Source organism: Somniosus microcephalus, chromosome 11, assembly GCF_052327205.1.
Source record: "Somniosus microcephalus isolate GS21.2 chromosome 11, FLI_Smic_1.0, whole genome shotgun sequence".
In the NCBI taxonomy this organism is placed as follows: domain Eukaryota; kingdom Metazoa; phylum Chordata; class Chondrichthyes; order Squaliformes; family Somniosidae; genus Somniosus; species Somniosus microcephalus.
In genome coordinates, this window is record NC_140997.1 from 209927997 (window position 1) to 209948856 (window position 20860).

Here is a 20860-nt window from a genome sequence, read left to right on the forward strand (position 1 = left end):
CTCTCACACCCCACCATGTTTCTCCCCTACCTTCCTTTCACATCCCACCATGTTTCTCCCCTACCTTCCTTTCACATCCCACCATGTTTCTCCCCTACCTTCCTCTCACACCCCATCTTTCTCCCCTACCTTCCTCTCACACCCCACCATGTTACTCCCATACCTTCCTCTCACATCCCACCATCTGTCTCCCCTACCTTCCTCTCACACCCCACCATGTTTCTCCCCTACCTTCCTCTCACACCCCACCATGTTTCTCCTCTACCTTCCTCTCACACCCCACCATCTGTCTCCCCTACCTTCCTCTCACACCCCACCATGTTTCTCCCCTACCTTCCTCTCACACCCCACCATGTTTCTCCTCTACCTTCCTCTCACACCCCACCATCTGTCTCCCCTACCTTCCTCTCACACCCCACCATGTTTCTCCCCTACCTTCCTCTCACACCCCACCATGTTTCTCCCCTACCTTCCTCTCACACCCCACCATGTTTCTCCCCTACCTTCCTTTCACACCCCACCATGTTTCTCCCCTACCTTCCTCTCACACCCCACCATCTTTCTCCCCTACCTTCCTCTCACACCCCACCATCTTTCTCCCCTACCTTCCTCACACCCCACCATGTTTCTCCCCTACCTTCCTCTCACACCCCACCATGTTTCTCCCCTACCTACCTCTCACACCCCACCATCTTTCTCCCCTACCTTCCTCTCACACCCCACCATGTTTCTCCCCTACCTTCCTCTCACACCCCACCATCTTTCTCCCCTACCTTCCTCTCACACCCCACCATGTTTCTCCCCTACCTTCCTCTCACACCCCACCATGTTTCTCCCCTACCTTCCTTTCACACCCCACCATGTTTCTCCCCTACCTTCCTCTGAACACCCCAACATCTTTCTCCCCTACCTTCCTCTCACACCCCACCATCTTTCTCCCTGACCTTCCTCTCACACCCCATCTTTCTCCCCTACCTTCCTCTCACACCCCACCATGTTACTCCCATACCTTCCTCTCACATCCCACCATCTGTCTCCCCTACCTTCCTCTCACACCCCATGTTTCTCCCCTACCTTCCTTTCACATCCCATGTTTCTCCCCTACCTTCCTCTCACACCCCACCATGTTTCTCCCCTACCTTCCTCTCACACCCCACCATGTTTCTCCCCTACCTTCCTCTCACACCCCACCATCTTTCTCCCCTACCTTCCTCTCACACCCCACCATGTTTCTCCCCTACCTTCCTCTCACACCCCACCATCTTTCTCCCCTACCTTCCTCTCACACCCCACCATGTTTCTCCCCTACCTTCCTCTCACACCCCACCATGTTTCTCCCCTACCTTCCTCTCACACCCCACCATCTTTCTCCCCGACCTTCCTCTCACACCACACCATCTTTCTCCCCTACCTTCCTCTCACACCCCACCATCTTTCTCCCCTACCTTCCTCTCACACCCCACCATCTTTCTCCCATACCTTCCTCTCACACCCCACCATGTTTCTCCCCTACCTTCCTCTCACACCCCACCATGTTTCTCCCCTACCTTCCTCTCACACCCCACCATCTTTCTCCCCGACCTTCCTCTCACACCACACCATCTTTCTCCCCTACCTTCCTCTCACACCCCACCATCTTTCTCCCCTACCTTCCTCTCACACCCCACCATCTTTCTCCCCTACCTTCCTCTCACACCCCACCATGTTTCTCCCCTACCTTCCTTTCACATCCCACCATGTTTCTCCCCTACCTTCCTCTCACACCCCATCTTTCTCCCCTACCTTCCTCTCACACCCCATGTTACTCCCATACCTTCCTCTCACATCCCACCATCTGTCTCCCCTACCTTCCTCTCACACCCCACCATGTTTCTCCCCTACCTTCCTCTCACACCCCACCACGTTTCTCCCCTACCTTCCTCTCACACCCCACCATCTGTCTCCCCTACCTTCCTCTCACACCCCACCATCTTTCTCCCCTACCTTCCTCTCAAACCCCACCATCTTTCTCCCCTACCTTCCTCTCACACCCCACCATCTTTCTCCCCTACCTTCCTCACACCCCACCATCTTTCTCCCCTACCTTCCTCTCACACCCCACCATGTTTCTCCCCTACCTTCCTTTCACATCCCACCATGTTTCTCCCCTACCTTCCTCTCACACCCCATCTTTCTCCCCTACCTTCCTCTCACACCCCATGTTACTCCCATACCTTCCTCTCACATCCCACCATCTGTCTCCCCTACCTTCCTCTCACACCCCACCATGTTTCTCCCCTACCTTCCTCTCACACCCCACCACGTTTCTCCCCTACCTTCCTCTCACACCCCACCATCTGTCTCCCCTACCTTCCTCTCACACCCCACCATCTTTCTCCCCTACCTTCCTCTCACACCCCACCATGTTTCTCCCCTACCTTCCTTTCACACCCCACCATGTTTCTCCCCTACCTTCCTCTGAACACCCCAACATCTTTCTCCCCTACCTTCCTCTCACACCCCACCATCTTTCTCCCTGACCTTCCTCTCACACCCCATCTTTCTCCCCTACCTTCCTCTCACACCCCACCATGTTACTCCCATACCTTCCTCTCACATCCCACCATCTGTCTCCCCTACCTTCCTCTCACACCCCACCATGTTTCTCCCCTACCTTCCTTTCACATCCCACCATGTTTCTCCCCTACCTTCCTCTCACACCCCACCATGTTTCTCCCCTACCTTCCTCTCACACCCCACCATCTTTCTCCCCTACCTTCCTCTCACACCCCACCATGTTTCTCCCCTACCTTCCTCTCACACCCCACCATCTTTCTCCCCTACCTTCCTCTCACACCCCACCATGTTTCTCCCCTACCTTCCTCTCACACCCCACCATGTTTCTCCCCTACCTTCCTCTCACACCCCACCATCTTTCTCCCCGACCTTCCTCTCACACCACACCATCTTTCTCCCCTACCTTCCTCTCACACCCCACCATCTTTCTCCCCTACCTTCCTCTCACACCCCACCATCTTTCTCCCCTACCTTCCTCTCACACCCCACCATGTTTCTCCCCTACCTTCCTTTCACATCCCACCATGTTTCTCCCCTACCTTCCTTTCACATCCCACCATGTTTCTCCCCTACCTTCCTCTCACACCCCATCTTTCTCCCCTACCTTCCTCTCACACCCCACCATGTTACTCCCATACCTTCCTCTCACATCCCACCATCTGTCTCCCCTACCTTCCTCTCACACCCCACCATGTTTCTCCCCTACCTTCCTCTCACACCCCACCATGTTTCTCCTCTACCTTCCTCTCACACCCCACCATCTGTCTCCCCTACCTTCCTCTCACACCCCACCATGTTTCTCCCCTACCTTCCTCTCACACCCCACCATGTTTCTCCCCTACCTTCCTCTCACACCCCACCATGTTTCTCCCCTACCTTCCTTTCACACCCCACCATGTTTCTCCCCTACCTTCCTCTCACACCCCACCATCTTTCTCCCCTACCTTCCTCTCACACCCCACCATCTTTCTCCCCTACCTTCCTCACACCCCACCATGTTTCTCCCCTACCTTCCTCTCACACCCCACCATGTTTCTCCCCTACCTACCTCTCACACCCCACCATCTTTCTCCCCTACCTTCCTCTCACACCCCACCATGTTTCTCCCCTACCTTCCTCTCACACCCCACCATCTTTCTCCCCTACCTTCCTCTCACACCCCACCATGTTTCTCCCCTACCTTCCTCTCACACCCCACCATGTTTCTCCCCTACCTTCCTTTCACACCCCACCATGTTTCTCCCCTACCTTCCTCTGAACACCCCAACATCTTTCTCCCCTACCTTCCTCTCACACCCCACCATCTTTCTCCCTGACCTTCCTCTCACACCCCATCTTTCTCCCCTACCTTCCTCTCACACCCCACCATGTTACTCCCATACCTTCCTCTCACATCCCACCATCTGTCTCCCCTACCTTCCTCTCACACCCCATGTTTCTCCCCTACCTTCCTTTCACATCCCATGTTTCTCCCCTACCTTCCTCTCACACCCCACCATGTTTCTCCCCTACCTTCCTCTCACACCCCACCATGTTTCTCCCCTACCTTCCTCTCACACCCCACCATCTTTCTCCCCTACCTTCCTCTCACACCCCACCATGTTTCTCCCCTACCTTCCTCTCACACCCCACCATCTTTCTCCCCTACCTTCCTCTCACACCCCACCATGTTTCTCCCCTACCTTCCTCTCACACCCCACCATGTTTCTCCCCTACCTTCCTCTCACACCCCACCATCTTTCTCCCCGACCTTCCTCTCACACCACACCATCTTTCTCCCCTACCTTCCTCTCACACCCCACCATCTTTCTCCCCTACCTTCCTCTCACACCCCACCATCTTTCTCCCATACCTTCCTCTCACACCCCACCATGTTTCTCCCCTACCTTCCTCTCACACCCCACCATGTTTCTCCCCTACCTTCCTCTCACACCCCACCATCTTTCTCCCCGACCTTCCTCTCACACCACACCATCTTTCTCCCCTACCTTCCTCTCACACCCCACCATCTTTCTCCCCTACCTTCCTCTCACACCCCACCATCTTTCTCCCCTACCTTCCTCTCACACCCCACCATGTTTCTCCCCTACCTTCCTTTCACATCCCACCATGTTTCTCCCCTACCTTCCTCTCACACCCCATCTTTCTCCCCTACCTTCCTCTCACACCCCATGTTACTCCCATACCTTCCTCTCACATCCCACCATCTGTCTCCCCTACCTTCCTCTCACACCCCACCATGTTTCTCCCCTACCTTCCTCTCACACCCCACCACGTTTCTCCCCTACCTTCCTCTCACACCCCACCATCTGTCTCCCCTACCTTCCTCTCACACCCCACCATCTTTCTCCCCTACCTTCCTCTCAAACCCCACCATCTTTCTCCCCTACCTTCCTCTCACACCCCACCATCTTTCTCCCCTACCTTCCTCACACCCCACCATCTTTCTCCCCTACCTTCCTCTCACACCCCACCATGTTTCTCCCCTACCTTCCTTTCACATCCCACCATGTTTCTCCCCTACCTTCCTCTCACACCCCATCTTTCTCCCCTACCTTCCTCTCACACCCCATGTTACTCCCATACCTTCCTCTCACATCCCACCATCTGTCTCCCCTACCTTCCTCTCACACCCCACCATGTTTCTCCCCTACCTTCCTCTCACACCCCACCACGTTTCTCCCCTACCTTCCTCTCACACCCCACCATCTGTCTCCCCTACCTTCCTCTCACACCCCACCATCTTTCTCCCCTACCTTCCTCTCAAACCCCACCATCTTTCTCCCCTACCTTCCTCTCAAACCCCACCATCTGTCTCCCCTACCTTCCTCTCACACCCCACCATGTTTCTCCCCTACCTTCCTCTCACACCCCACCATGTTTCTCCCCTACCTTCCTCTCACACCCCACCATGTTTCTCCCCTACCTTCCTCTCACACCCCACCATCTTTCTCCCCTACCTTCCTCACACCCCACCATGTTTCTCCCCTACCTTCCTCTCACACCCCACCATGTTTCTCCCCTACCTTCCTCTCACACCCCACCATCTTTCTCCCCTACCTTCCTCTCACACCCCACCATGTTTCTCCCCTACCTTCCTCTCACACCCCACCATCTTTCTCCCCGACCTTCCTCTCACACCACACCATCTTTCTCCCCTACCTTCCTCTCACACCCCACCATCTTTCTCCCCTACCTTCCTCTCACACCCCACCATCTTTCTCCCCTACCTTCCTCTCACACCCCACCATGTTACTCCCATACCTTCCTCTTACATCCCACCATCCATCTCCCCTACCTTCCTCTCACACCACACCATCTGTCTCCCCTACCTTCCTCTCACACCCCACCATGTTTCTCCCCTACCTTCCTCTCACACCCCACCATGTTTCTCCCCTACCTTCCTCTCACACCCCACCATGTTACTCCCATACCTTCCTCTTACATCCCACCATCCATCTCCCCTACCTTCCTCTCACACCACACCATCTGTCTCCCCTACCTTCCTCTCACACCCCACCATGTTTCTCCCCTACCTTCCTCTCACACCCCACCATGTTTCTCCCCTACCTTCCTCTCACACCCCACCATGTTTCTCCCCTACCTTCCTCTCACACCCCACCATCTTTCTCCCCTACCTTCCTCTCACACCCCACCATGTTTCTCCCCTACCTTCCTCTCACACCCCACCATCTTTCTCCCCTACCTTCCTCTCACACCCCACCATGTTTCTCCCCTACCTTCCTCTCACACCCCACCATGTTTCTCCCCTACCTTCCTCACACCCCACCATCTTTCTCCCCGACCTTCCTCTCACACCACACCATCTTTCTCCCCTACCTTCCTCTCACACCCCACCATCTTTCTCCCCTACCTTCCTCTCACACCCCACCATCTTTCTCCCCTACCTTCCTCTCACACCCCACCATGTTTCTCCCCTACCTTCCTTTCACATCCCACCATGTTTCTCCCCTACCTTCCTCTCACACCCCATCTTTCTCCCCTACCTTCCTCTCACACCCCACCATGTTACTCCCATACCTTCCTCTCACATCCCACCATCTGTCTCCCCTACCTTCCTCTCACACCCCACCATGTTTCTCCCCTACCTTCCTTTCACATCCCACCATGTTTCTCCCCTACCTTCCTCTCACACCCCACCATGTTTCTCCCCTACCTTCCTCTCACACCCCACCATCTGTCTCCCCTACCTTCCTCTCACATCCCACCATGTTTCATTCTAAGTCTGGAAAACAGGATAGTCAACAATAGGCTGTGGATGGTAGAGAAAGCCTGGAGTGGCACAGGGTAATCTTGTAGCAAATCTTAACCAAATAAGTGAAAACTGTAGTGTGAAAACATCTGCTAAGCATCAATAAGAGTGGCTGAGATGACAATAGATAAAGAGACAGACAATGAAGTGATTGAGACAAAAAACAGCACATACAAAGTGCACAGAGATAAACAGAAGATTGCAATGTGTACCAGTGTCAAAAGGAAGCAGCCAAGAGTCTCGTGGACTACAGCAGTGTAATTGAAATTCTAATAGCATGGCTCATTGCTGATCACTAAAAACTGACGGTACTTCAGGGCTATACACTAGTAAATGATGCATTGAAGGACAGTAAAGAAGCCTTTTAGAGTATCTAATACACCAAGACAACAACTAGCTAATAACAGGGCACTCTTTATTGCCAAGGTAGTGATACATAGAAGTCACAAGGAAATCAGTCATTCAGTCCAATCAGTCCATGTCAGTGTTTGCCCTCCACGTGAGCATAGTTCAATTCACATTGCGGATTATGAATTTTGTGGAGCTACTTAAGACATTTTTCCCTTCTCTGCAGATTCATAAAAGTCAAAATGCTCCGTCAGTGTAGATGTGTTTGGCATCAGACTTTGAATATTCGATTGCCCATAATTGTAAAATTATTTAATCCAAGAACTCAAACGTAAGCTTTTAATTTAAGCCATAAAATATGTAAAAACCGAAGTAGGGGATGCCATTCTGAGGTTAGGCACATTTTTGGGGAAGAGTACAAGAAGTTTACACTGCAACTACTTGTGTTACATTTCACCTGGGAGTGCCGACACAAAATAGAAAATCCTCCCTTCTTCAGCACGGACGCCTCAACTAGCTTAGAAATTCAGGGCAAAATAAAAAGATAGACAATTTAAATGTCTACATTTTAAAGCAGTATTTCATACTTCCCCTTTCATTACTCAAGTAGACCTTTTGCACTGAAAAAAGTTTTGATAAACTTTGACTTTGTTTTCCTCTGCAACAAATCACTTTTCAGTAAAACGAAATGACTTTTAATCTTAGGTTTTTGAATCTGGAGTGATGTATTTCCCTTTTTGTTAAAAGATCAAGAAAAACTGTAAGACAATGACAGAGAACAAATTTCCTAAAATATTAGTTAAAAAAAATTTTCTCCAACATTCCTATTGTCACAAGCCAGAGGGAAGTACCTCAGTTAGTTAAATACAGAAGACTATTAAAACCTGTGGATGCTCAGGAACACAAATCAAAGATAGATAATAAAGGATCATGTAACATATTATATTGGAATGGAGTACAGGACATTTCAGAGTAATCAATAGCTATTGCTGGCTTCCAAATAGGTAATTTCTCCAAATGTAAGAGCTGGTATAAATTACAGGAAATACTTTTGGTGATCAGCAGCAGCAGTAACATGAACTTAAAAAGCACCGTAATGTAGCGAAATATCCAAAGGCGCTTCAGAAAAGGGGGAGGGGGAAAATGAGCACCAAGCAAGAGTCAAGAGTTAGTGGAAGTAACCGAGCCTTGGTAGGAGATGGGTTTTGAGGAGCTTTTTCAAGGCAGAGGGTGGTTTGGAAACAGAATTCTGGAATGCAGGGGTGTGACAGTTGAAGAATCTACCACTAATGGTGGAGTGGAAGGAGGGAATACACAGTTGGCTGGAGTCAGAGGGGCAGGGGTTACAAGCTGGGACTTGGGATTGGAGGAGTTCACAGATTGCGGGTGAGGCGACAGCATGATTTATAAATGAGGATGAGGGTTTTCAAATTACTGTTATATGTTGGGGATGTGGAGCCAATGAAAGTTAGCAAGACCAAGGAGAAAGGTGAGTGCAAATTCCTCGATATATGTAATGTATTCCTCATCAACTTCCAATCGTTGGCTCATACGAGAGGGAGTGTAGCTTGAATTGTGAAAGGGGATAGCGGAACAGGCTCGAGGGGCCGAATTGTCTACCCTTGTACCTATGTTCCCAACTGTGTTAGACAGAATATTGGCCAACAAGACAGAGCTGCAGCGGGAGTAAGTCCAAAACAACAGCTAGAGCAGAACTGGGAATTCTGCGAGCAAATTAGAACAGCAGCAATGCAGAGTTATCAGGAGGGATTTTATCTACTAAGTGGTCTGAAGTAGAGCAGCCAAGTGCTGAGGGAGGAGAGAGAGTGGATCATTTGTTGACGCTCTTAATGACTGTTTCTTTACACAACATGCTAGAAAGTACACTAGAGGGAACAATTTATTAGATTTAGTACTTAGGAGGGAATACCATATGGGGGGGTGTATTGATTTGTATGTGGGTTCAATGACGACACATTCATGAAAGAGAATGTCTTTTAATCTAAAGTATGTTCAACTCAGTTAACAGCATTACAGGAGACACCATCTTAGAGATCCATCTAAAACGAAACTAAAACTAAACTCCTGGTCTCTCACATGCCCTCTGCTGGTCAGGCATAAATAATCAATCAGGCAAATATGCTGGTAAGGCATAAATAATCAAACAGGCAAATACCATCACTATTTGCTGATATCATTACAGGGGGGAGCCTCTAGGGAATCGTGATAATTGTCTTTAGATTTCAGCTAATGAGGTGACTTAATACTACTGATAAATTAATATCATTGCCTAATTTCAGAAAGGGTGAATTTTGTCTCAAGGTGGAAGATTTGAGGAAGGTACATTGGGGTATGCTGTTGAGTAACAACAAAAAAATGGTGCTCCAGAAGAAAAGTTGATTATTTTTAAATTCATGCTGAAGGACAAGGAAGCCTTGTATATCCCCAGCAAAGGTAAAGTGAAGAAATAAATGGCTAAATAGGGATGTTGGTTTTGATCTTCCAGAATTCCCTAGTTTCTAAAATATTCCCAGAGGCTTGGAAGGTAGCAAATGTAACCCCCGCTGTTCAAGAAAGGAGGGAGAGAGAGAAATCAGGGGACTATAGGCCAGTTAGCCTGATATCAGTAGTAGGGAAAATGCTACAATATATTCTTAAGGACAGGATAATAGGGCACTTGGAAAATCACAATATGATTAGGCAGAGTCAACAAGGTTTTATGAAAAGAAAATAGTGTTTGACAAATCTATGAGAGTTTTTTGGAAAAAAAACCCAGTGAAGGTCGCCCTATCCACTGGGTCTTCACTTAAACTTAGCTCCCAAATTCCCAGACCCCTCTGCCGTCAAAATTACGCTTCTCTACTAAACTAGTGATCTAGTGACTAGTGGATCGCGAGTGGAGTTCGGGGCCAGGGATCATGAGAATATCAGTGCTAATTTGATCCTGTGAGAGACAGCATCATTCATGTCCGAGGCCGGGTCCCAGGAGCGAGGACGAGCCCAGCAGCGAGGTCAAAGCCCAGGAGTGGCGCAGCATGGACCGGCAGCGGGGTCAGAGCCCAGGGAAGGTGCAGTGTGGGCCAACAGCGAGGTCGGGAGGACCACAATGCATCCTCCAAAACCCAAGCAGAGAGGACCTGCGGGAAGGAGGGTTTGTGTGTGTGTGCTAGGCCGTTGTAGCAGAGCGTGGTCTCCAATCATCTTGGATCCCCTTGCCATTGGACCAAGACCTTGCTCTGTCAAGCCCGTGTGGTAGCTGGTGTGCAACGGCCACCCCACATTAAAAGAATTCACGCACAGGCATCTTCCACCCTTTAAAATGAAGTTCGGGACCTGGAACGTCAAGACCCTCATGGACAACCCCAGTGACAGACCAGAACGCCGTACTGCTATCGTTGCCTGGGAGCTCGCAGGCAGCGCAAGCCAACCCAAGCACCCCACCCACCCACCCCTTCAACCACCGTCTGCCCCACCTGTGACAGAGACTGTAGGTCCCGCATTGGACTGATCAGTCACTTGCGAACTCATTTTTAATGTGGAAGCAAGTCATCCTCGGTTCCGAGGGACTGCCTAAGAAGAGGAGTTTTTTGAGGGTGTAACTAGCAGGGTAGATAAGGGGGAAGCAGTGGATGTAGTATATGTGGATTTTCAGAAGGCATTCGATAAGGTGTCACACAAAAGCTTGTCACACATGATTAGGGCTCATGGGATTGGAGGCAATATATTAGCATGGATTAGGGATTGGTTCACGGACAGAAAACAGGAGTAGGAATAAACGGGTCATTTTCGGGATGGCAGGATGTAACTAGTGGAGTGCCACATGGATCAGTGCTTGGGCCTCAACTATTTAAAATCTATATCAATTAATTATATGGGGGGCCGAGTGTAATATATTTAAAAGCAAGGTACGTCAGTTCTGACGAAAGGTCATTGACCTGAAACATTGGCCCAGAAATTCGGGTCCCCACGGGTGAGTACGCATGGGGTACTCACCCGTAGGCCCAATGCAAGTGCCGGTTTTCTGCATGCACTGCGCATGTGCGGGAAACCGGCACTTCCGTTCCCCTGAAAGAAGGGGTTCAGAGTTTGAATGTGTGCACGGGAGAGGCTGCGCGTGCGCATTGAACTTACATTTTTTTTTAAATACAGGTTTTCCCGGGAGGGTAAGTCTGCAGAATTTACACATATAAAAAGCAGGCGTAAGGCCTGCTTTTTATAAGGTAAGTGGTGAATTAATTAAAATTAAAACATTTTTTCCACAGGTTTATTATTTTTAAATACTTTAAAGCAAGGTAAGTTTATTTTTAGCCCCATTAGAAAATAAAACTTTTTTTCAAAAATTTAAATTATTGTTTAAAATAGTTATTTCATGTAATTTATAGCTTATTTAAAAAGGTGATTTAAAAAAAAAAATGTATTTGAAGATTTAGTGATGTTTTGGGGCCCGTAGTATTTATAAGTTTTGACAGCTCTTCCTGTCAAACTTATGAATGGGCATTCCCTGCTCCGATTGGCTCCCCATGGCCCACGTGATCCCAGGGGATGCATCGAACTAACTGCGCCCCTGGGATACGCAAGCACTGCGTGCCGGCAGCTGGAGCAGGCCCAAGATCGGAATGCCACAGGGGCCCACAGCTCAACGGCCAGCGCGCAAGGGAAGGGCAGGTCGGGGGCGTACACCCGCGGGAAGCCCCCGACCCGAATTTCTGGGCCATTAACCCTGTTTTTCTCTCTCTCTCTCCATAGATACTGCCTGACCAGAGTATTTTCCAGCGTTTTCTGTTTTTATTTGTAATATATCCAAGGGAACTGAGGGGCTAATGCGAGCAAGGAACTTAAAGTAATTAATATCAGTAGAGAAAAAGTACTTGAGAAACTAATGGGACTAAAAGCCGCCAAATCCCCTGGACCTGGTGGCCTATATTCTAGGGTTCTAAAACAGGTGGCTGCAGAGATAGTGTGATCTTCCTAAATTCTCTAGATTCAGGAAGGTCCCAGCAGATTGGAAGATAGCAAATATAACCCAGCTATTCAAGAAAGGAGGGAAGAGAGAAAACCGGGAACTACAGGCCTGACATCAGTCGTCGGGAAAATGCTGGAATCCATTATTAAGGAAATAACAAGGCACTTAGAAAATCATAATATGATATGATTAGGCAGAGTCAACATGGTTTTATGAAAGGTAAATCGTGTTTGACAAATTTATTAGAGTTTTTTGAGGATATAACTAGCAGGGTAGATAAAGGGGACCAGCGGATGTCGTATATTTGGATTTCCAAAAGGCATTCAATAATGTGCCACATAAAAGGTTGTTAAGCAAGATAAGGGCACATGGGGTTGGAGGTAAGGTATTAGCATGAATAAATGGTTGGTTAACAGACAGAAACCAGAGAGTAGGGATAATCGGGTCATTTTCAGATTGGCAGGCTGTAACTAGTGGGGTGCCGCAAGGATCAGTGATCTCTGCTATTTACAATCTATATTAATAACTTAGATGAAGGGACCGAGCGCAATGTTTCCAAGTTTGCTGACAATACAAAGCTAGGTGGAAAAGTAAGATGTGAGGAGGATGCAAAGAGCCTGCAAAGGGATATAGACAGGTTAAGCGAGTGGGCAATAAGGTGGCAGATGAAGTATAATGTGGGGAAATGTGAGGCTATTCACTTTGGTAGGAAGACTAGAAACACAGAATATTTTAAAAGATGTGCTGTCAGCTGTGGGTAGCACACTCGCCTCTTAGTCAGAAGGTTGTGGGTTCAATTTCCACTCCAGGAACTTGAACACAAAGCTAGGCCGACACTCCAGTGCAGTACTGAGGGAGTGCTGCACTGTTGGAGGTGCTATCTTTCGGATGAGACGTTAAACTGAGGTCCCATCTGCTCTCTCAGGTGGACGTAAAAGATCCCGTGGCACTATTTCGAAGAAGAGCAGGGGAGTTATCCCTGGTTTCCTGGCCAATACTTATCCCTCAATCAACATCACTAAAAAAAGATTATCTGGTCATTATCACATTGCTGTTTGTGGGACCTTGCCGTGTGCAAATTGGCTGCCGCCACGTTTCCCACGTTACAACAATGACTACACTTCAAAAGTACTTAATTGGCTGTAAAGCGCTTTGAGATGTCCGGTGGTCGTGAAAGGCACTATATAAATGCAAGTCTTTCTTTAAATGGTGAGAAACTATTAAATGTTGGTGTTGAGAGAGATTTGGGTGTCCTACTACAAGAAACACAGAGTTAGCATGCAGGTACAGCAAGCAATTAGGAAGGCAAATGGCATGTTGGCCTTTATTGCTAGAGGGTTGGAGTACAAGAATAAGGAAGTCTTGCTAGAATTGTACAGGACTCTGGTGAGATCACACCTGGAGTACTGTGCACAGTTTCAGTCTCCTTATCTAAAGGAAGGATATACTTGCCTTAGAGGCGGTGCAACAAAAGTTCATTAGGTTGATTCCTGGTATGAGAGGAGGGTAGATTGGGCCTATACTCTCTGGAGTTTAGAAGAATGAGAGGTGATCTCCTTGAAACATACAAGATTCTGAGGGGGATTGACAGGGTAGATGCGGAGAGATTGTTTCCCCTGGCTGGAGATTCTAGAACTAGGGGGCATAGTCTCAGGATAAGGGGTCGGCCTTTTAAGACTGAGATGAGAAGAAATTTCTTCACTCAGAGGGTTGTGAATCTTTGGAATTCTCTGTCCCAAAGTGCGGTGAATGCTCAGTCATTGAGTATATTCAAGGCTGATAGAGATATTTTTGGACTCCAGAGGAATTAAGGGATATGGGGATCAGGCGTGAAAGTGGAGCTCAGCCCCAAGATCAGCCATGGTCTTATTGAATGGCAGAGCAGGCTCGAGGAGCTGTGTGGCCTACTTCCGCTCCCAATTCTTATGTTATGTTCTTAAGTTTGCTAACAATACAAAGCTAAGTGGGAAAGTAAGCCATGAGGATGACGCAAAGGGGTTGCAAAGGGATATAGACCAATTAAGTGATTGTACTCCATCTGCCACCTTCTTGCCCAATGTGGGGAAGTATGAAATTATCCACTTTGGTAGGAAGAATGGAAAAGCAGAATATTTTTTTAAATGTGAGAGACTAGTAATTGTTGGTATTCAGAAGGATTTCGGTGTTCTTGTACACAAATCACAGAAAGTTAACATTCAGGTACAGCAAGCAATTAGGAAGGCAAATGGTATGTTAGCCTTTATTGCAAGGGGGTTGGAGTACAAGACTAAGGAAGTCTTGCTGCAATTATATAGGGCTTTGGTGAGACCACACGTGGAGTACTGTATACAGTTTTGGTCTACTTACCTAAGGAAGGATATACTTGCTTTAGAGGGGGTGCAAGAGGGGGTTCACTAGATTGATTCCTGGGATGAGAGGGCTGTCCTGTGAGGAGAGATTTAGTAGAATGGAGTATCCTCTGGAGTTTAGAAGAATGGGAGAGCACAATCTATTGATAACTCTTGGCAATTTTAAGTGAATAGGCAAAACTGTGGCAAATGGATTTCAATATAGGCAGATGAGGTCATCCACTTGGGACCTAAAAAGGATAGAACAGAGTACTTTCTAACTGACGAAACGCTAGAAACAGTGGCGGTCCAAAGAGACTTGGTGGGGGAGGGTTGATGTACATAGTAGGGTTGCGAAGGGGTGGAAGGTTTCCGGTAAATTTCTGGGAATTTTGCCCAAAAAAGCACATGCTAGCACCTGACGAAGGAGCAGCGCTCTGAAAGCTTGTGATTTCAAATAAAGCTGTTGGACTATAACCTGGTGTTGTGTGACTTCTTACATTTGTCCACCCCAGTCCAACTCCAGCATCTCCACACCAAGCATAATATTGGTTTTTTTTTGTATTTCTTTCATTTTTTTTCCACTGGTCCTCTCTTAAAATTACTAACAGAGATGGAATCTTAATTATTAAGGAATTTCTTAATCAATATATGTTTATCTTCTTACTTGGCTTGTTTTAATAATTACAAGTTTTATGTGTGGCTGTGAACAAATGTGTCCTGATTGGTTGGATGAGTGGATGAGCGATTAGCTCCCTCTATTGGTGATGTAGCGTCATGCGTGCACAGGTAATGCTTCCATCACATGGAGCATCAGGAAAAATTTACTCACCCTGTTGCAATCTTCTTACTTGGCTTGTTTTAATGGCCCAGAAATTCGGGTCGAGGGCTTCCCGCGGGTGTAAGCCCCCGACCTGCACTTACCTTGTGCGCCAGCCGTTGAGCTGTGGGCCCCGTGGAATTCCGATCCTGGGCCTGCTCCAAGTGCCGGCGTGCAGTGCTTGCGTATCCCAGGGGCGGTTAGTTCGAAGCGTCCCCTGGGATCACGTGGGTCATGGGGAGCCAATCGGAGCAGGGAATGCTTCATTCATAAGTTTGACAGGAAGGACTGTCAAACTTATAAATACTACAAGCCCCAAAACATCACTAAATCTTCAAATAATTTTTTTTTAAATCACAATTTTTAAATAAACTATAAATTACATGAAATAACTATTTTAAACAGTAATTTAATAACGGGGCTAAAAATAAACTTACCTTTCTTCAAAGTATTTAAAAATAATAAACCTGTGGAAAAAATGTTTTAATTTTAATTAATTCACCAATTACCTTGTAAAAAGCAGGCCTTGCGACTGCTTTTTATGTGTAACTTCTGGAGACTTACCCTCCTGGGAAAACCTGCAAAAAAACGTATGTTCGATGCGCACGCGCAGCCTCTCCTGTGCACGCGTTCAAACTCTGAACCCCTTCTTTCAGGGGAACGGAAGTACCGGTTTCCCGCGCATGCGCAGTGCATGCAGGAAACTGGCACTTCCATTGGGCTTATGGGCGAGTACCCCGTGCGTACTCACCTGTGGAGACCCGAATTTCTGGGCCAATAATTACAAGTTTTGTGTGTGACTGTGAACAAATGTGTCCTGATTGGTTGGATGAGTGGATGAGCGATTAACTCCCTCTATTGGTGATGTAGCGTCGTGCGTGCACAGGTCATGCTTCCATCACATGGAGCATCAGGAAAAATTTACTCACCCTGTTGCAATCATGCTGATCGACCGCAGTTTGACAGAGATGAATGCCCTTTATTTCTCTGCATAGAACAATGCCACGTTTACCGTCGGATGTGTGGAAGCATTTTACCCCAGGCATTAAAGATGGAAAGACTGTGTACATGTGCAAACACTGTACAAAGCCATATGTAAAGAATGTCACAAAGATGCAGCATCATTTATCCAAATGCAACAACTTCACTCAAAGCTCACAGCAGTCAGCCCAGAGTTCCTCTGCTTCCATTCAAGAAGATGATGGTTCACATTCAGTATCAGGCTCCTTGTCATCAGCAACTCCTGGCCCACTTGGAAGGTTCTTTGATACAATGGATAACCATAGGCAGAAGAATGCAGATGAGTGCCTTGTTCGAGCTGTATATGCGACAGGCTCACCCCTCATGCTCACAGCCAATGTGTACTGGAAGAGATTTTTCAATGTTATTCACCCTGCATACTGTCCTCTCACCAGACATGCTTTGTCTACTTATTTGCTGGAGGCTGAGTATAACAGAGTCCAAGGAAAGTTCAAAGAAACAATAGAGATGGCAGACTCTGTTGCAGTTATCTCAGATGGGTGGTCAAATGTACGAGGGAAGGGCATCATAAACTACATCGTCTCCACTCCTCTCCCAGGTGTTCTTCAAGAGCAGACACAAAGGACAACAGACACACAGGCACATACATTGCTGATGAGCTGAAAGCGGTCATCAACGATCTTGGATCACAAAAGGTCTTTGCAGTAGTTACTGACAATGTTGCAAATATGAAGGCTGCTTGGGCTCAAGTGGAGGAGGCCTACCCTCATATTACGTCTATTGGGTGCGCAGCTCATGGGCTCAACCTGCTCCTCAAGGACATCGTGGGTTTGAGAACCATGGAAACACTGTACAAGAGGGCCAAGCAAGATGTTAAGTATGTCAGGGGAAAACAGGTAGTTGCAGCAACCTACAACTCCAAGCAAATGACAAAGAACAAGAACACGAACACCACACTGAAGTTGCCCAGCAACACTAGATGGGGTGGCGTGTCATAATGTACAACAGCCTTCTGGAGGGTAAGGAGTCGCTGCAAAAAATGGCAATATCCCAGTCTGGGGATATGGAAACCACCATCAAGAAAATACTGCTGGATGATGTGTTTTGGGAGAGTGGTTAGCAGCCTTAAACTACTCTCACCAGTAGCATCTGCAATTGCTCAGATTGAAGGAGATGATGCTGTCTTGTCAGATGTTCTCAGGCTTTTTGCTGATTTAAAAGAACAAATCAGCATTGCCCTACCCACATCCCTGCTGCTCAAAGCAGAGGAGAAGGCAATTGTTCAATTCATACAGACGCGTCAAGAATTTTGTGTCAAGCCGATTCATGCTGCAGCATACATGCTGGACCCAAAGCATGTTGGGAGACCAGTACTTTCTGGAGAACAGATCAACAGCGCTTAGTGTGATTTCTACCCTCTCATGCCACCTCAATCTGGACGTGGGCAAAGTTCTGGGAAGTCTGGCAAAGTTCTCTACCAAGCAAGGTCTTTGGAATGGGGACGGGATATGGGAATCATGCAAGCATATCAGTGCACATACCTGGTGGAAGGGACTTTGTGCATCTGAGGCCCTGTCACCCATTGCATCGGCGATACTCCAAATCCCACCTTCATCAGCAGCCTCTGAACGAAACTGGTCACTTTTTGGGAATACGCATATAAAGGTGCGCAACAGGCTGACTTAACAAGAGAGTGGAGAAACTGGTGGCTATCCGGGTGAACCTACAACTTATTGAGCCAGATACAGAAGTGTCCACCACACAGCTAGACAGTGACACAGAGGAGGAAATGGACACGTCAGAGCCAGAGTCAGAGAATCAGGAGGAGCAATGATGAGTGGAAAACTCATGAGTAGAAGACTCAAAGGGACAAAATAAGGACAAATTACAAGCTAAATAAGCTGACGCTCTTTTGATTTTATTTTAGATGGGTCTTTTTTGTGGGGGTTCAATAAAGTTCAAAATTATAACCTGAATAAAGTTTTGAAAGCCTGTTTTTATTTATATGGAACAGTATGTCTATTTTGATGACAAAGATAATAAGGGTCAGAGACAAAAACCACCAGTGTGCAAAAAAACTCAAAATTCCCATGGAAAGTTTCCTCTTATAAAAATTCCTGGAATTTTGCAACCCTAGTACATAGATAATTAAAATGTCACGGACAGGTACAGCAAATAATCAAAAAGGCTAATGGAATGCTGGCCTTTATATCTAGAGGACTAGAATACAAAGGAGTAGAAGTTATGCTGCAGCTGTACAAAACCCTGGTTAGACCACATCTGGAGTACTGTGAGCAGTGCTGGGCACCACACCTTAGAAAGGATATATTGGCCCTGGAGGGAGTGCAGCGTAGATGTACCAGAATGACTCCAAGGGTTAAATTACGAGGAGCGATTACAAAAACTAGGTTTGTATTCCCTGGGAATTATAAGATTATGGGGTGATTTGATCGAAGTTTTCAAGATATTAAGGGGAACAGATAGTGTAGATAGAGAGAAACTATTTCCACTGGTTGGGGATTCTCTGACAAGGGGGCACAGTCTAAAAATTAGAGCCAGATCTTTCAGGAGTGAAATTAGGAAACACTTCTACACACAAAGGGTGCTGAAAGTTTGGAACTCTCTTCCTCAAATGGAAATTGATGCTAGATCAATTGTTAATTTTAAATCTGAGATTGATAAATTGTTAACCAAAAGTATTAAGGGATATGGGCAAAGGTGGGTATATGGAGTTAGATCACAGATCAGCCGTGATCTCCTTGAATGGCGGAACAGGCTCGAGGGGCTAAATGGCCGACTCCTGTTTATATATGCATTACTTTGTCCTTGTCCTTATCATTACTGCATTTATTTTAATGTGCCCACATTAGTCCTTCCAAAAAGGAAATTACTCCCTATGTTAAAGTATTGCAGAAATGCATGGAAACCTCATGCATGTTTATTCAGTGACGAATTGGAACTCATACCAGCAAATTACATAGGATTACACAGGATATACAGCACAGAAACAGGCCATTCAGCCCAACCAGTCCATGCAGGCTTTTATGCTCCACTCGAGCCGCCTCCCCTCTTTCATCTAACTATCAGCATAATCCTCCATTTCCCTCTCCCTCATATGCTTATCTAGCCTCCCCTTAAATGCATCTATACTGTTCGCTTCAACCACTCCCTGTGGTAGCAAGTTCCACATTCTCACCACTCTTTGGGTAAAGTAGTTTCTACTGAATTCCCTATTTTATTTCTTGGTGACCATCTTATATTGATGGCCTCTAGTTTTGCTCTTCCCCCACACTGGAAACACTCTCTCTGTATGCACTCTATCAAAACCGTTCATAATTTTAAAGACCTCTATTAGGTCACGAGAAGAGAAAAGAGACCCAATCTGTTCATCCTTTCCCGATAGGTATACCCTCGCATTTCTGGTATCATCCTTGTAAATCTTCTCTGCACCCTCTCCAGTGCCTCTATATCCTTTTTATAATACGTATGCAGTATTCGAAGTGTGGTCTAACCAAGGTTCAATACAGGTTTAGCATAACTTCACTACTTTTCAATTTTATCCCTCTAGAAATAAACCCAAGTGCTTGGTTTGCTTTTTCATGGGCTCGTTATCCTGTGTCGCTACTTTTAATGATTTGTGTATTTGTACTCCGATATCCCTTTGCTCCTCTACCCCACCCAGACTCGCACCCTCCAAGTAATGTGACCTCCCTATTCTTCCTACCAAAATGTAATACCTCACATTTATCTGTGTTGAAATTCATTGGCCAATTATATGCCCATTCTGCAAGTTTATTAATGTCTTCCTGAAATTTGGTGTTGTCCGCAAATTTAGAAATTGTGTTTTTGATTCCAAGGTCTAAATCGCTAATAAAAATTGTGAACAAAAGTGGTCCCAGCACTGATCCTTGTGGAACACCAATTCCCACCTTCTGCCACTGTGAATAGCTACCCTTTACCCCTACTCTCTACTTTCTGTCTTGAAGCCAGCTAACTATCCATTCAGCTACTTTTCCTCTGACTCCACATTCTCTGACCTTATTCATTAGTCTATTACGTGGTACCTTATCAAAGGTCTTTTGAAAATCTAGATTCATTACATCTACTGCATTACCCTTGTCTACTCTCTCTGTTACCTCTTCAAAGAATTCAATGAGGTTGGTCAAGCAAGACTTTCCCTTTTGAAATCAATGGTGACTATTCATTATTATATTTTTGGTTTCTAGATGTTCTTCTATTTTCTCCTTTAGAAGGGATTCCATTATTTTTCCTACCACCGATGTTAAGCTGACTTGTCTATAGTTCCCTGGACATAGTCTATTTCCCTTCTTAAATATAGATATTATGTTAGCTATCCACCAGTTCTCTGGCACTACACCTTTTTCTAACGTATTATTAAATATGTGTAGTAATGCCTCTGCCATTTCTTCTCTAGATTCTTTCAAAATGCGCAGATGTAATCCGTCTGAACCAGGGGTTTTATCCTCTTCGAGTTTGATTCGGTTATTTAGTATATCTCCTCTTTTTATTTTAAATACAGTTAACTCATTACTAATCTCATCATCTGATGTCATGTCCACCTGTTCTGTGTC

At 46.7% G+C, this 20860-nt stretch overlaps 1 protein-coding gene across 12 annotated transcripts in view; it reads right to left on the reverse strand.

The window, feature by feature from the left end:
* Positions 1 to 20860, reverse strand: part of atp2b2 (ATPase plasma membrane Ca2+ transporting 2) — a 784580-nt gene that overhangs the window by 670869 nt on the left and 92851 nt on the right. The gene's annotated exons all lie outside the window — the stretch shown is intronic.